This window comes from Phaethon aethereus, assembly GCF_964289735.1.
Source record: "Phaethon aethereus genome assembly, chromosome: 13".
Classification (NCBI taxonomy): Eukaryota; Metazoa; Chordata; class Aves; order Phaethontiformes; family Phaethontidae; genus Phaethon; species Phaethon aethereus.
The window spans coordinates 67,961-82,253 of record NC_138589.1 but is presented as its reverse complement, the minus strand read 5'-3'; the positions used below and the strand labels follow the sequence as shown (position 1 = coordinate 82,253).

The following is a 14,293-nucleotide window of genomic DNA, read 5'->3' as shown; positions in this document are numbered from 1 at the left end:
CTGTTCCCTGGGCTGTGTGAGAGCTCCAGCACGTGGAGCCAGGCCTCACCGGGACTGCAGGCTGGTGGCTTTCACTAGTACGGTGTTGACATTGTTACATTTTTCTTAGGAAATGAAAGATCCGACTTGTTTTTAAGGAAATCTTGAATTGGTGAAGGACTTTGAGAGGAGGAACGATGCTAGTGAACACATGTGAAATAATGTGAAATGATTCTTTAAAAAATAATACAAGAAAAACTTGTGAGGAAAAACCTCAGTGTAGCTTATGTTTTCTATCCCCCAAAATCACTTGGGCAGGAGTGCTGAAAAGATCTCTAGTAGGAATGCTGTCAGTATCTTTCCTAGAGTAATGGCATTGAGTCATATTACTAGAGGCTGAGTTTAGAAGCTTGCGGAGATGACTTTACTTGAAACGCGATCACTCTCCTTGGTTAGAGCTAGAGCTACGTGCAAGGTTTTGCCAGGATGTCTGGGTAGAAGTGTTGATTAAAGAGTCCTGTGTGTAGGATTGCAGTACAAGTATTTTGCATGCTGTACAAATTGCCAAATAAGTAGTGAAGTTAAACAGACTAAGCTGGCATTTTAAAATGGAGCTTTACTCTCTTCAGGTTAAATGGTGGTTTCTTGATGTTTGACGCTGCCCTGTAGCCATTAAGACGTGCTCTTTTTGCATCTTGCTGCATCAAAAATGATTTGCACCACGTGTAGTTGTGGAGTAGTGAAAAATGCGCGTGTTCGCATACCAGTAGAGGCCAGTATATATCACCTTAAATCAACCGATAACTATGGTAGTTCACGTGATGACAGAAGGTCGTGGAAATAGACTTACCCTTCCTGTATGTTTTTACACTAACCCAGCAGCAGCTGTTCTGTCTTGTAAGCAGATGCTTTTCCATGTTATTACCTCCTTCAGTTTGCAGTAGCATTATGTCAGCAGCTGAAAGAAGCTTTGACATAAGCATATGGAGAGGAAAAAAAAACCCACAACCCAATCAAATTTGGGAGGAAAAAAACTGGGCAGAGTGACTGCTTTGAATTAACTCCATTCATTTTTTGTGTGTGTCCTGGTTTCAGCCAGGATAGAGCTGGTTTTCTTCACAGAAGCTAGTGTGAGACTGTGTTTTGGATTTGGGATGAGAAACTGTTGATAATGTGCTGATGTTTTGGCTTGTTGCTGAGCAGTCAAGGACAGTCCAGCTTCTTGTGCTGGCCTGCCAGCGAGCAGGCTGGGGGTGCACGGGGAGCTGGGATGATTTAGTCCCAAACAGGATTCCAATTCAAATTTACAATTTATTAAGCGAATAGAGGCAAGCAAACAGCGCTGGGTGCGCCGGGAGTCTCCGCTCCACCAAGACGCACGCGGTTCAGTTCCTGTTCCTGGTTTATATCCTGTCCGTTAATACATATTAATGAACAGGCGTGTCTTCTTCGGCGCATGCCCTCTTCTCCTGCTAGAGTCTTCTCGAATCTTCCTCGGCGTGCCCCCAGGATGACCCCAAACCTTATGCATGCACTTTCTTTACACAACACTATGCGGTCGGTGGTCAAACTGGTTTGAGCTGATATACCAGCAAAGTAGTTTAACGTTCTCCTATAAAATACCCCTTTTTATGGTGCAGGAGAAATCCATGAAAGTACAGAAGATTACACTTCATCACACGAATCAGATAAACATATTTCACAATCCCCCATCTTTTTCTTTATAGTATTGATTCGTGTTTTCATTTCCAATTGAGTATAAGCGAGTAGATTAATCTAGTAACAATCCCCCACATATGCTCAATACAACTATCCCCATTTTAGTAAGCCGATCACCACCCATAAAATCTCCCCAAAATCCTCCTAGATTGATTCCATTCCGAGTTTGTCTCTCAGGAGGCCATTCGTTCTCCCTAATTAATGGGTAACAGGAAAAAACTAGGTTTTATTGTTGATTACAGGTATGTGCTGTACAATTAGAAAAGGTCCTCACTTTTTCTTTCCATTTTTCTGGGGTAAACCCCAGCTGGACTTGTTCCAATAGTGACTACAGTTATTTGCCATAGTCAGAGTCCAAGGAACTCACCCCCAAGTAGAACTAGAAGAGGTCCGGTCAGGGCCATAGTGATCGGCGGTCACAGCCCGAAGGGGTTGCAGCCCTTGGCAGACCCTTTTTAAGCCGCAACACCAGTTCCCCTCCGGTCTTGCCCTCTTCTTTCCTTTAAGGGGGTGCTTTCTTAGTACCCAAATTAATTGAGCACTGCTTGTGAAGGCCAGAGCTTTGCTAGATCAGTGGTTTGTCCAGACCCGAGCAGTTGCCCGAGCCTGGCGATCCTCTTTATTTGCAAGGCTTTATGGCTACAGAAAACTGCCAGTCAGCCTGCAACACTAATCTTACAAATACACACCACCTTCTACACAAAGGACAAATTCTAGTTCCAGCTCCTTTTTCCTCTTCTTCTTTTGCCAACAACTCCTTCCGATTATACTCGTTTGGAGTACCCATTGTTATTTCCTATTACCCTTTCCCATTGTTTTCCAAACTTGGGGATTACTTACATTTCTCTCCATAGCTTCCCATGGCCATCGTTCACCTCGATTTGTTCCACCACAAACGTAACAATTAGTTATATTCAATGACTTTACAAATAGATTTTTAGCAACTGTGGGAATTTCATGTTTCACTCCTGTTTTATTACAGGAGCAGCCGCAATAAAATTCCCACAGCAATTCAGTCAGATGTGACTTTAATTATATATTGTTGGATACTATGATCCTCAATTACATTGTTCCCCAGCGGCATTCCTTGAAAATAAGGCATGCCATATAACATTTCATATGGCGATAATCCAGTCTCACTGTATGGTTTCGTTCTTATGTTTAGAAGTGCCAGTGGTAAACATTTTGTCCAGGGCATTTGCGTCTCAATCATTAATTTAGCCAATTGTTGTTTTATTGTTTGATTCATTCTTTCTACCTTCCCCGAGCTTTGTGGGTGCCACGGAGTGTGGTATTCCCACTGAATACCTAATGATTGACATAATAGTTGTATTATTTTAGAAGTAAAATGTGTGTCCTGGTCAGAATCAATGTACTGGATTATCCCATATCTAGGTATCAAATGTTCCAATAAAATTTTTACCACCATCTGTGCCGTAGCTCGTGCTACAGGGCACGCTTCTACCCACTGTGTTAAATGATCTACTATTACCAATAAATAGTTTATCCTCCCTACCTTAGGCAATTCAGTGAAATCGACTTGTACTTTCTCAAAAGGTCTGTAAGCTGTTTTTCTCCCTCCCGTGGCTGTTTGTCCAAACACTGTCTTATTTACCTTTTGACAGGTTAAGCAACCTTGTGTAATTTGCTTTGCTATTTCAAAAATTCCAATACCACCAAATTGTTTAAGAAAATGATCACTTAACGCTTTTGTACCCCAATGTGTTTGCACATGCAAACGTTCTAATATTCGCCTGGTGTAGCCTTTTGGCAACATTTCTCGCCCATCGGGCAGTGTCCATTTTCCTTGTTCTAATTTAGCTCCTATTTTGTCCAATTTTGTTTGTTCTTCTGGCGTAAACTTCTTCTCTCTTTCCTCTCGTTCTTCTTTGCTGGTGTCCTCCTTTGTTTGTATGACATTAATTTTGGCAACTTTAGTCCTCAAGGCTGCTTCCTGGGCCTCTTTATCTGCTAAGTTATTTCCTCTAGTTCGGTAATCTAATCCCTTTTGGTGTCCCCTCACATGTACCACTGCTATCTCCTTTGGTTCTCTTAACGCCTTCAAAATCTTTACTATTAATTCTTGATGTGTTAAATTCCTCCCTTGAGTATTAATCAAACCTCTTTCTTCCCAAATTTTTCCAAAAGTGTGGACCACCCCATATGCGTATTTAGAATCTGTAAATATAGTCCCACTTCTTCCTTTTAATAATTCCAGGGCCCTACATAGGGCATACAGCTCACAAGCCTGAGCTGACCATGATGGACTCAGAGGTCCTGATTCCACAAGTTCCAAGTCCTTATCAATTACTGCATAACCCGATTTTCTCTTCCCTTCTACCACTCGGGAGGAGCCATCTATAAACAGCGCTTCTCCATTTTCCAACTCAGCATCTCTTAAATCTGGTCTCACCTTTGCCTGGGTCTCAATTACCTCTAAACAGTTATGTTGTAATTCCTCTGATGGTTCTCCAAACAAAAATTGTGCTGGACTCTGAGCAGAAGTCACCCTCAGTTCTAAGTCAGGGGAGTCTATTAGTATTGCTTCATACTTTAGGATTCTGCTGTCCGTTAACCATTTCTCCGCTTTTTGTTGTAAAACATTTCTGACATTGTGTGGGGTATACACTTTTAAAGGAGAACTAAAGGTAATCTTCCTAACTTCTTCTATTAATAATGCTGTAGCAACCAAAGCTTGGAGACAAGCAGGCCATGCTCTGCTTACTGGATCAAGTAACTTAGAACAATACCCCACGGGTTTTTTGATTCCTGCCCAGTCTTGAGTAAGAACTCCGTATGCTGTCTGGCGTGATGTATTCACAAAGAGATAGAAAGGTTTTTCTAGATCTGGGAGGCTCAATACAGGTGCTTGTATTAATGCCTTTTTTACTTCCTCAAATCTCTGATCATCTTCAATAAACCATTTAAGTTGGTTATTAGTTAATTTTTCATATAAGAATTTTACTTTATCACTATAATTTTCAAGCCATGGTCTACAATATCCTAATAATCCAAGTATTTGCCTAATTTCCGTTTTAGTTTGTGGGGGTCTTAAGGATAGAATCCCAGATACCCTATCAGGATCTAACTTCTTCCTTCCCTTACTCAGCCAATGTCCTAAGTATTACAATTTATTAAACGAATAGAGGCAAGCAAACAGCGCTGGGTGCGCCGGGAGTCTCCGCTCCACCAAGACGCACACCATACAGTTCCTGTTTTCGGTTTATATTCCTTACACTAATACATATTCATAAAAATGGGTTAGTCTTTACACATAAATTCCAGGAATGGGCGTGTTTTCTTCGGCACATTTGTTCTTCACCTTTTGGGGTCTTTATGACTCCATCTGGTGGTCGGTAGATAAAGTAGGTAGTCTTAACCCTTTGCGGTTATCTGCAAAACTGGTTTACATTAGCATATCAGGGACTAACAGACACATATCAGGGACATATCAGGAACTAACAGACACATCAGGAAGTTACAAAGTTACAAATACTCTTATATTTTCTTTCCTTTTTTGTGGTTATACAAGGATATGCACACTCATGCTGTTGTAGCATTTTCCCATATCGACACGAATCACATAAACACATTTCACAGTCCTAAACGGCTCCTTTCGGGCCGCGACAGGAGGCTGAAAAATAGTGAAGGCTGGAGGGCAATTTAGGCCAGAAAAAAGTAGAGACCAAAGAGTTGTAGGAGGAAACACTAAAATTAAAGTTTAAAAGTGACAAGGTATATGGAAGAAAGGGAGGCATTAAAATTTAGCAAAAGGGAACTGGATAAAGGGAATTCTTGAAAGACAAATTAAATAGCAATGAGTTACAAGAAATATAGAGAAGAAATAAAAAAAAAAAATCAGTAAAGGGAACCAGATAGAGGTAAATGTAGAAGGAATTTTAAAAAGCAACTGAGTACAAGAAACATAGGCAAGATTTAAAACATAGGGACAGGGGGATGGACAGAGGACAACACAGAACGAAAATTAAAATACTGATGGGGTACAAGAAACACGGGAATAGTAAAAAAACAGGGACAGGGAGATGAATAGAAGGAACCATAATAAGCAAATTTTAAAAGCCATGGGGTACAAGAAACACAGGAAATAGGGACAGGGAGATGGATAGAAGGAAACACAGAAAAACATTTTTTAAGCAACAGGGTACAGGATAGAGCGAAGAATTAAAAAACAGACAGGGTGCCAGAGAGAGGGAACTGTAGAATGAGAAATTAAAGGGCAACAGGGTACAAGAAACACAGGAAAGCATTAAGAAACTGAGAGAGGGAGCCATGGAGAGAGAAACATAGGAAAAAATCAATAGGTGAAATGGTCCAGGGCAGAGTCAGCAGAAGAGCAACAAGTTTCAGGGAGCCGGATGGGTAGGCGTGCCAGTAGAGAGGGAAACGGAAGCAGGGACAGGCAGGGAGGCGGCAGAGGTCTGGGGCAGGGCAGCAGAGATGGACCAGGACACGCACAAGAGAACGCGTGACTCACCGCAGCTCCTGGTGCCGGCTGGAGACCTTCACCGCCCCAATCCTTCTCCCTCTGCCTCTTCCTCCTCCGCAGGGCCACCTGCTCAGCCCTCCCCTGCTCAGCAGCACACAATGAACGCCTCAGTGCTCCTCATCCGCACGGCTTCCTCGATCCGCGGTGGCTCATGCATGTAGCCGCCGGAGACACCAAGCTCCCAGCACCACGTGCTGGTGGTCTGCTCTGCCAGGGACATCTCGGCGACATCCCTCTTTGATGCAGGGACTGTCTGTTCCTCGCTGGAGGCACCTGCCTGCAGCACCCCCCTGCATTCCCTCCTCAGCCAGTTCCCCTTCACCAGCTCCCTCAGGCAGCCGTGCCCCGGCAGCCCCTTTACAGCCAGAGCCCCAGCGGCAGCAGGGCCAGCCCCCCCTCAGCCTCACTGGCCACGCCTGGGGCTGCCCCAGCCCCAGCTGGAGCCCATCGGGAACAGGGACCATGGCCAAAGCCCCACGGCACAGGGCCCCTTTCCCTGAAGTTGTCCTCAGCCACGAGCTCTGCCCCCAGGGCTGTGACCACAGCCGGGGGGCACAGAGGAGGCAGGAAAAGGTTATTCATTAATGCACCTCAGGAATCCCGGCTGCGAGGCTCAGTGCCAAAAGGCAGCAGGGCAGAGGGAGACAAAGGGAAGAAACAGGAGGAAGGACAGAGGGACATGGAGAAGAGGTGTGGGACAGGGAGCCAGAAAACCGGATGCTGCAAACAAGAGAGGGATGGGGAGCAGGACAAGAGCGTAGAGAGAGGAGTGTGGAGAGATTGAGGGGAAAAAATTTAAAAAGGACAGAGAGATAGTGGAATAAATAAGAGAGACAGGGAGCAGGAGAGAAAAGCAGAAGGGACCAGCAAGACAACAAGACAGAGACAGGACAAGGGCTGGGGAAAGTGATAGGGGAAAAGAAACATAGGCAAGAAATGAAAAATACAAACAGGGAGCAGGATAGAGGTAGACATAGAAAGAAAATGTTGAAAAGCAACAGGTACAAGAAAGAAGTACTTTGAAAAGCAAAGTACAAGAAACATAGGCAAGAACTAACTAAATAGGGACAGGGAGATGTCGGAAAAAAGTATAAGAAGTGATGTGGTACAGGACAGAGAGGGAAGAATTAAAGACAGGGAGATGGATAGAGGGAGACGTAGAAAATTTTAAAAGTGACAGGATTCAAGAATCAGAGACAACAGTTAAAAAATAGGTACCTGGAGCTGCATAGAGGGAGACATAGGGAAGAAAAGTGACAGGGTACAAGAAACACAGACAAGAAATTAAAATTAGGTCAGGGAGACAGAAAGAGTGAAAGGCAGGAAGAAAAAGTAGAAAGTGACTGGGTTCAAGAAACATGCAATAACTAAAAAAATAAGAATGAAGAGGTATAAAGAAAGTTTCCAAAGCAGTGGGGTACAAGAAACATAGGCATGAATTAAAAAGTAGGGACAGGGAGCCTGAAAGAAGGCGGGGATGACTTTGTCTGGCTGCTGGGTGCCCACCAAGCTTCTGTATCACTCCCCCTCCTCAACAAGACGGGGAGAAAATACAACAAAACAGCTTGTGGGTCGAGATAAGGATAAAAAGATCACTCACCAATTACTGTCACAGGCAAAGCAGACTCGACTTGGGGGGAAGTAATTTAATTCATTGTCAATCAAAATCAGAGTGGGGAATGAGAAATAAGAACAATGTAAAAAAAAACCAAACAACTTCCCCCCCACCCCTCTCTTTTTCCCTGGGCTCACCTTCACTCCTGACTTCTCTACCTCCTCCACCCGAGCAGCGCAGGGGGACAGGGAGTGGGGGCTGTGGTCAGTTCATCGCATGTTGTTTCTGCCACTCCCTCCTCCTCACATTCTTCTTCTGCTCCAGCACGGGGTCCCTCCACGGGGCCGCAGGTGCTGCCAGGAGCCTGCTCCAGCACAGGTTCTCCACAGGGTCACAGCCTCCTTCAGGCACATCCACCTACTCCAGCATGGGGTCCTCCATGGGCTTCTCACACAACCCACCCCTGCAGCCCCTGCCTCCACCCCCAGCTAACAAAACCCTGCCACATAAACCCAATACAAAAGCGATCAGCTGCAGGGCAAGTGGGGGGATTGAAAAAATAGGGAAAGGAGCCACAGAGAGGAAAAAAAAAATAGTGATGGGCTACAGGACAGAGGAGGAAGGGTGATGGAACCAGACTGAAAAAGATGGAGAAAAACGAAGAATAGTGATGGGCCACAGGGCAGAGATGGAGGAATTTAAAAAAGGGGACAGTGAGGTGGACAGAGAGAGACTGAGAAATACCAAAAAGCCTTGATAAGCTAAAGGGGAGAGGGGGAGGAATTAAAGAATAGGGTCAGGGAGCCAAACAGACGGAGAACAATAAAGAGGGAAACGGGCTATGGGACAGAGAGGGAAGACAATACAACATAGGGACAGGGACCTAGAACGAGAGAATCTAAGAAAGAAAAGGTCTATCTAGAATACAGGGCAGAGAAAGAGGAATTAAAAAATAGGGACATGGATCCAGACAGAGAGAATTGGGGGCAGGGAAGGAGGGCCAGGAACTGTACAGGGCTAAAGGGCAAATGGGGAGGAATTAAAAAAGTTGGGATAGGAAAACAGACAGATGGAGAAAGACAAAAATAGCGGTGGGCTGCAGGACAGAGACACAAGATTGTCCTGGTTTCAGCTGGGATAGAGTTAATTTTCTTCCTGATAGCTGGTATAGTGCCAAGGTTTGCTTTTGCGATGAAAATAATGTTGGTAGTATTACTGATGTTTTCAGTTGCTAAGCAGTTAAGGACAGCCCAGCTTCTCATGCTGGCCGGCCGGTGAGGAGGCCAGGGGTGCACAGGAAGCTGGGAGGGGACACAGCCAGGACAGCTGACACAAACTGGCCAAAGGGCATACCATACAACGTCATACTCCGTATATAAACTGGGGGGAAGGAGGAGGAAGTGGGACACATTCAGAGTTATGGCATCTTGTCTTCCCAAGTGACCATCACGCATGATGGAGCCCCGCTTCCTTGAGATGGCTGAACACCCACCTGCCGATGGGAAGCGGTGAACGAATTCCTCGTTCTGCTTTGCTTACATGTGCGGCTTTTGCTTTACCTAGTAAACTGTCTTTATCTCAACACAAGAGGTTCCTCACTTTCACTCTTCCGATTCTCTCCCCCATCCCACCAGGGAGGAGTGAGCGAGCGGCTGCCTGGGGCTTAGTTGCTGGCTGGGGTTAACCCATGACAAGGATGAACAAAAAAGAGGGACAAGGAACAGGACAGAGGCACAGAGAGAAAACAAAAACCAAGAGGTAGAATGACAGAGAAAGAGGGGGACTTGGAAAACAAGAGAGAGGGAGGTGCAGGGAAGCAAAAAATATGACAGTGATGAAAGAAAGAGGGTGGGGGGAGGCAGGGAGGAACTGGAATGCAGCAGAGGGGCAAGATGGCCCCAAGGGCCCAAGACTCACCGCAGCTCCTACTCTTGGAGCTGCTGGGGGAATTTGACAGTTTGCGCTCATCTTTGTCTGTCTCTCCCCCTCCCTTCCTCTTCTGTACCTCCGGGTGCTTGACTGTCATCCACCTAAAAGGACAGATTGGCATCTGACAGCTCTCACAGCACGAGGCTTCCCAGACACGCAGCCTCTCACGCGCGCATGCTACATGGTTGTACCGTGCTTTTGGTTACACGTACAGACGCTGCCGTGTGCGTTGGCACAGACAAGGGCTATGGACAAGCCGAGGGCTATGCTAAGAGGGATCCTTCCTCAGTCCCAAGAGGCAGACTGTCTCCCGTCTGCAGCTGGAGGCAGCTGCCACCTTGGATCCCCTTTATTTTATTTTTCGGTTGCTTTACCTTTTTCTGGCCTCTCCAGCTTCACCCACAGCAGCTCCAGACCACAGCCAGCAAGTGTCCAGCCGTCCCCTTCCACCCATGCTGCCAGGAGAATGAGGCCGAGGGCAGCCCACACAAACCTGAGCCAGACGCACCCAACAACATCCCCAGAGAGGAGCCAGCAACCGAGTCCTCGCTGCTGCCTCTGGGACAAGGCAAGAGCGAGCAACTGCCGTCCACAGGGACTGATGGCTGCAGCTCCCCTCAGGCAGGAACCTCCTTCCGCAGGAGCTGCTGGAGACGCCGCTCTTTCCCCCGAACCGATGCTAGTGGCACCTGCATTTATGGTGCAATAAAGCATGTTCAAGGGCCAGCTTGCTGCCGTGAGGAGGGGGTTTGGGGGCAGCCAGTGGCTATGGGACAGGCTTCAGGGAAAGTGCTGGAGCTGGGGGCAGCTGCACGGGCTGAGCGGGGCTGGAGGGGTTTTGCTGAGTTGGGGAGGCAGACGGTGCCTTTTCCAGGGGGGTGGGAAGGCCTCAAGGTACCCAGAGGGGTGAGGGCAGCCGCCTCCTGCCCCTCTTCCTGCTCCCTCTCCACCAGCTCTCAGCAAATCCCTGGGAGCAGCCCTGATGGGGCCCGACTCCAACTGACCACCAGCCTGTCGGTGGGAAACGTCCTCGCAGCTCGAGGACACTCTGGGGCAGGCAAGCCCCCGCAGCACCGTCCCTGGGGCTGCAGCCCTTTTACACAGAGGGGCCATCAGCCTCACTGCTCCCCCCGCCCCGGGGGCTCCTCCAGCCCCAGCCCACAGCTGCGGCCACGGCCCCTTACACCTGCTATGTAACCGGCTTCCCCCGACGCCATGACAGCCACTCACCAAGCACACAGGGCTGCAAACACAGCCGCGAGCTGTGGAGGAGGAGACAGCAAGTGCTTATTTGTTAATGTGTCTAAGTCCCAGGACCGAGTCTGCTCTGGGGCTCAGTGCCCGTACGCTCACCCTTCCCCTAGGATGAGTTGGCAGTTGTTACCGGAACAGCAGGTACAGAGAACGAAAATATAGTGATGGGGCACAGGACAAAGGAACAGAAAGAGAAAACTAAGATGAGGGAGAAGCACTGAGGGACAGAGAAAGAAAGCTAGAAGGAAAAGGACAGCGAGATGCAGAAATCAATACAAAAGGGATGAGAAGCCCTGCAGGGACACGGCAGAACAAAAACAGGGCCAGGGAACAAGACAGAGGGAAAGAGACAGCCATTTAGTAAGAGGAATAAGGAATGCAGGTGGGAGGAAGAGCAAAGCACAGGGAACAAGCCAGAGGGACTGAGGTAAAAAAAAGAGACACATGTTGATCAGGTCAAAGAGATGGAGAAAGAAAAACCAGTGATGTACTGCAGGATGAGAAAAAAGGCCAGGGAGCAGGACAGAGGTGTATAATGGGTCAACGAGGCCGGCAGGGCGATATAGTGAGAAATGATGGAGATACAGAGACAAAAAGTTAGGGGGGAGGATGGAGGACAGAGGATACGAGGAGAGGGACAGGGAGCAGGGCAGAGACAGAGAAAGGAAAAAATGCAGTGATGGGTAGCAGGCTAGAGGGACGAGGAAAGACAAGATGAAGAACAGACAGATATAGAACACGGGTGAGGCACGGGCAGCCAGAAAATGTGATACTGCAAAAGAGCAAACAGGGAGCAGGATGCTGAGACAGAGAGCAAACGAAAGCAACAGAGAGCATGACAGAGAAGCAGAGCACGCGAAAAAACAGGGACAGAAAGGTGAAGCAACAAATAATAGGGAAGGGGAGCAGCACAGAGGACCACAGAGAATGAGCTGAACAGGAAGGGGCACAGGGACATGAGATACAGAATGAAAAAAACCCAGCTACAGTGAGCAAGGCAGATGGATAGAGAGAGAAAGAAAAGGAAGGAAGGAAGGGGAGAGAGAGAAGGCGACAGGGACATGGAGCGGCACGTATAGGAGCAGAGAGGAAAAGAATGCCAGGGAACAGGCCAGAGAAATAGGGGAGGGGGGAAGAGACAGATGCAGATCAGGACAAACAGCCAGAAAAGGAAAAAACAGTGATGGGCTGCAGGCAGAGACAGAGGATGAAAAAAAGGAGGGAGAAGGAGCAGCAAAGAGTGCAGAAAGAAAAAGAAATGAGAATGGTAGAAAAAGAGAGAGAAAGGGTGAGAGGAAGAGGGAGCAGGACAGAAGAATAGAGATAAGGGGAACGACATAGGAAGAAAAAAAAGTCACAGCAGCGTGGGAAAGAGAGGGAGCCAGGAGAGAGACAGGGAGGGCCTGGGATGCACAAGAGGGGAGCCAGGGCCCCAAGGGCCTCGGACTCACCACAGACCTCGCTCTCGGTGCTGGCAGGAGAATTTGACAGGTCAGATACTCGTTTCTCCTTCTCTCCTCCCTTCCTCCTCTGTAACTCCTGTCGCTTGGCTGTCCTCCACCTAAGAGGATACATGGGTGTCTTACAGCTGCTACGAAACGAGACTTCCTAAACATGTAGCCGTGGCTGTACCATGCTTTGAGTTATGCATACAGGCCCTGCGGTGCACACTGGCTGGCTGGCCTGCTGCACGCTACGAGGAAGGATCCTTCCTCACCCGGAGAGGCAGGCTGTCTCTTTCCTGCAGCGGGAGACAGCTGCCGGCTGGATGGCCTTCGATTTCTTCATCTTCTTTACTGTTGTCCAGCCTCTCCAGCTTTGGCCACAGTAGCTCCTGCCCACAGCCGGCAAGCACTCCGCCTGTCCCTTTCTGCAGCCATGCCACGAGGAGAGTGAGGCCCGGCAGAGACAACCCACGCGAGCCTGAGGCGGGTGCAGTCAACAGCACCCCCAGAGGGAGGAAGAGACATCCCCATCCTCGCCGTGGCACCTGGCAGAGGGAAAGAAGCAGCAAGCAGTGACCGTTATTACCATAGTTCGCCCCCAGCCGAAGCCTCTACAGGGGCTGCTGGAGACGCCGCTCTGTCCCTATGCTGCTGCTGATGGCACCTGTGTTCAGGGAGAACCCAGCACACGCGAGGCCCAGCTTGCCACCTCTACAACAGGGCTCGGGGGTGGCCTGGGGCTTCAGGACGGGCTTCAGGGGAGGCGGCTGGAGCTGGGGGCAGCTTCCCGCCCGGGCAGCCTGAGGGCAGGAAAGGCCCCTGCGCCCACCAAAGGGGCCCCCGCCCACCGCCGGGAACCGTGCCCAGTAAGTCGCCGTGCTGCTTCGGCCCCGAGGCAGCGGCGCTGCACTGCCACATTTTGCACGCCGAGCACCCGCCGACTCTGCGCACATGGGGCGGCAGCGGCGCTTCCTTACCGGTACGCAGCAAGGAGCGCGCGGGCATCACAAAACAGCATTGCTGTTACCGGCAGTCGGCACCGTGGATCACGTGGATGCCACCGCGCATGCGCGGCTGCCGAACTGCAGAAGGGAATTTCGGTCACACGGTGGCAGCACCCAGGGCAGCGAGGCGCGCCACCGCGCATGCCCAGAAGCACAGGTCGCAAAAACTACATCTCCCGGCATGCACTAGCAAGCATGGCCTCCCAGCAGCCGGCTGCCAGAAGACCCCGCTTCCCGGCATGCGCGGGGAACAAAGATCGCTGACAGCAAGCCCCGTGGCTCGGGGCTACGGCTCCCGCCGTGCCGTGAGAGGCAGCCTGTTCTGCTGGCTGACACTGCGCGGACACCGTTTTCCGCCCCCCGTCCCGGGAAGTTCCACCGAGATGCGGGCGCTCACCCGCGCTCCGCCGCGCGGCTCCGGGCAGCCCCCACCGCCGGCTCCCACACGCCCCTGCTCCGTGCCTCCGACGCGGACCCCGCCGCCCCGCCTCGGGGCTTTCCCCGGCACCCGCTGGGCCATGGGGCGGCCCCGCTCACGTTCTTCCTCGCTGCAGCCGCAGCCCGGTCGCACCGGGCGACCGCTCCGCCCCGCCCCTGGCTCCCCTCGGCCCCTCCACGGCCACCCGGGGCAGGGCAGCGGCGGCGGCAGCCCCTCCCCCGGCAGCCACCCCTGTGCAGGGAGCGGCCGTCCCGCACCTGGGGCTCCTCCTCCTCCTCCGGCCCACAGCTGGAGCCCAGCTGGAGCAGGGGGCCAGCACCTGACCCCCACCCCAGGGCCTCCCCCGCTGCCCCGAGCTCCAGCACAGCCCCTCACCCGGGCCAAAGGGAGGGCGAACGCAGCCGCGAGGGCGAAGGAGGCGGCAGCGAGCGTTGATTCAGGCGGCGCGTACCAAGGCCCGGG

At 50.0% G+C, this 14,293-nt stretch overlaps 1 protein-coding gene across 1 annotated transcript in view; it reads left to right on the top strand.

Annotated features, from left to right (window-relative positions):
• LOC309409448 (uncharacterized protein) overlaps positions 1 to 14,293 on the top strand; it is a gene marked incomplete at its 5' end in the record, with an annotated part of 32,235 nt that overhangs the window by 625 nt on the left and 17,317 nt on the right. The gene's annotated exons all lie outside the window — the stretch shown is intronic.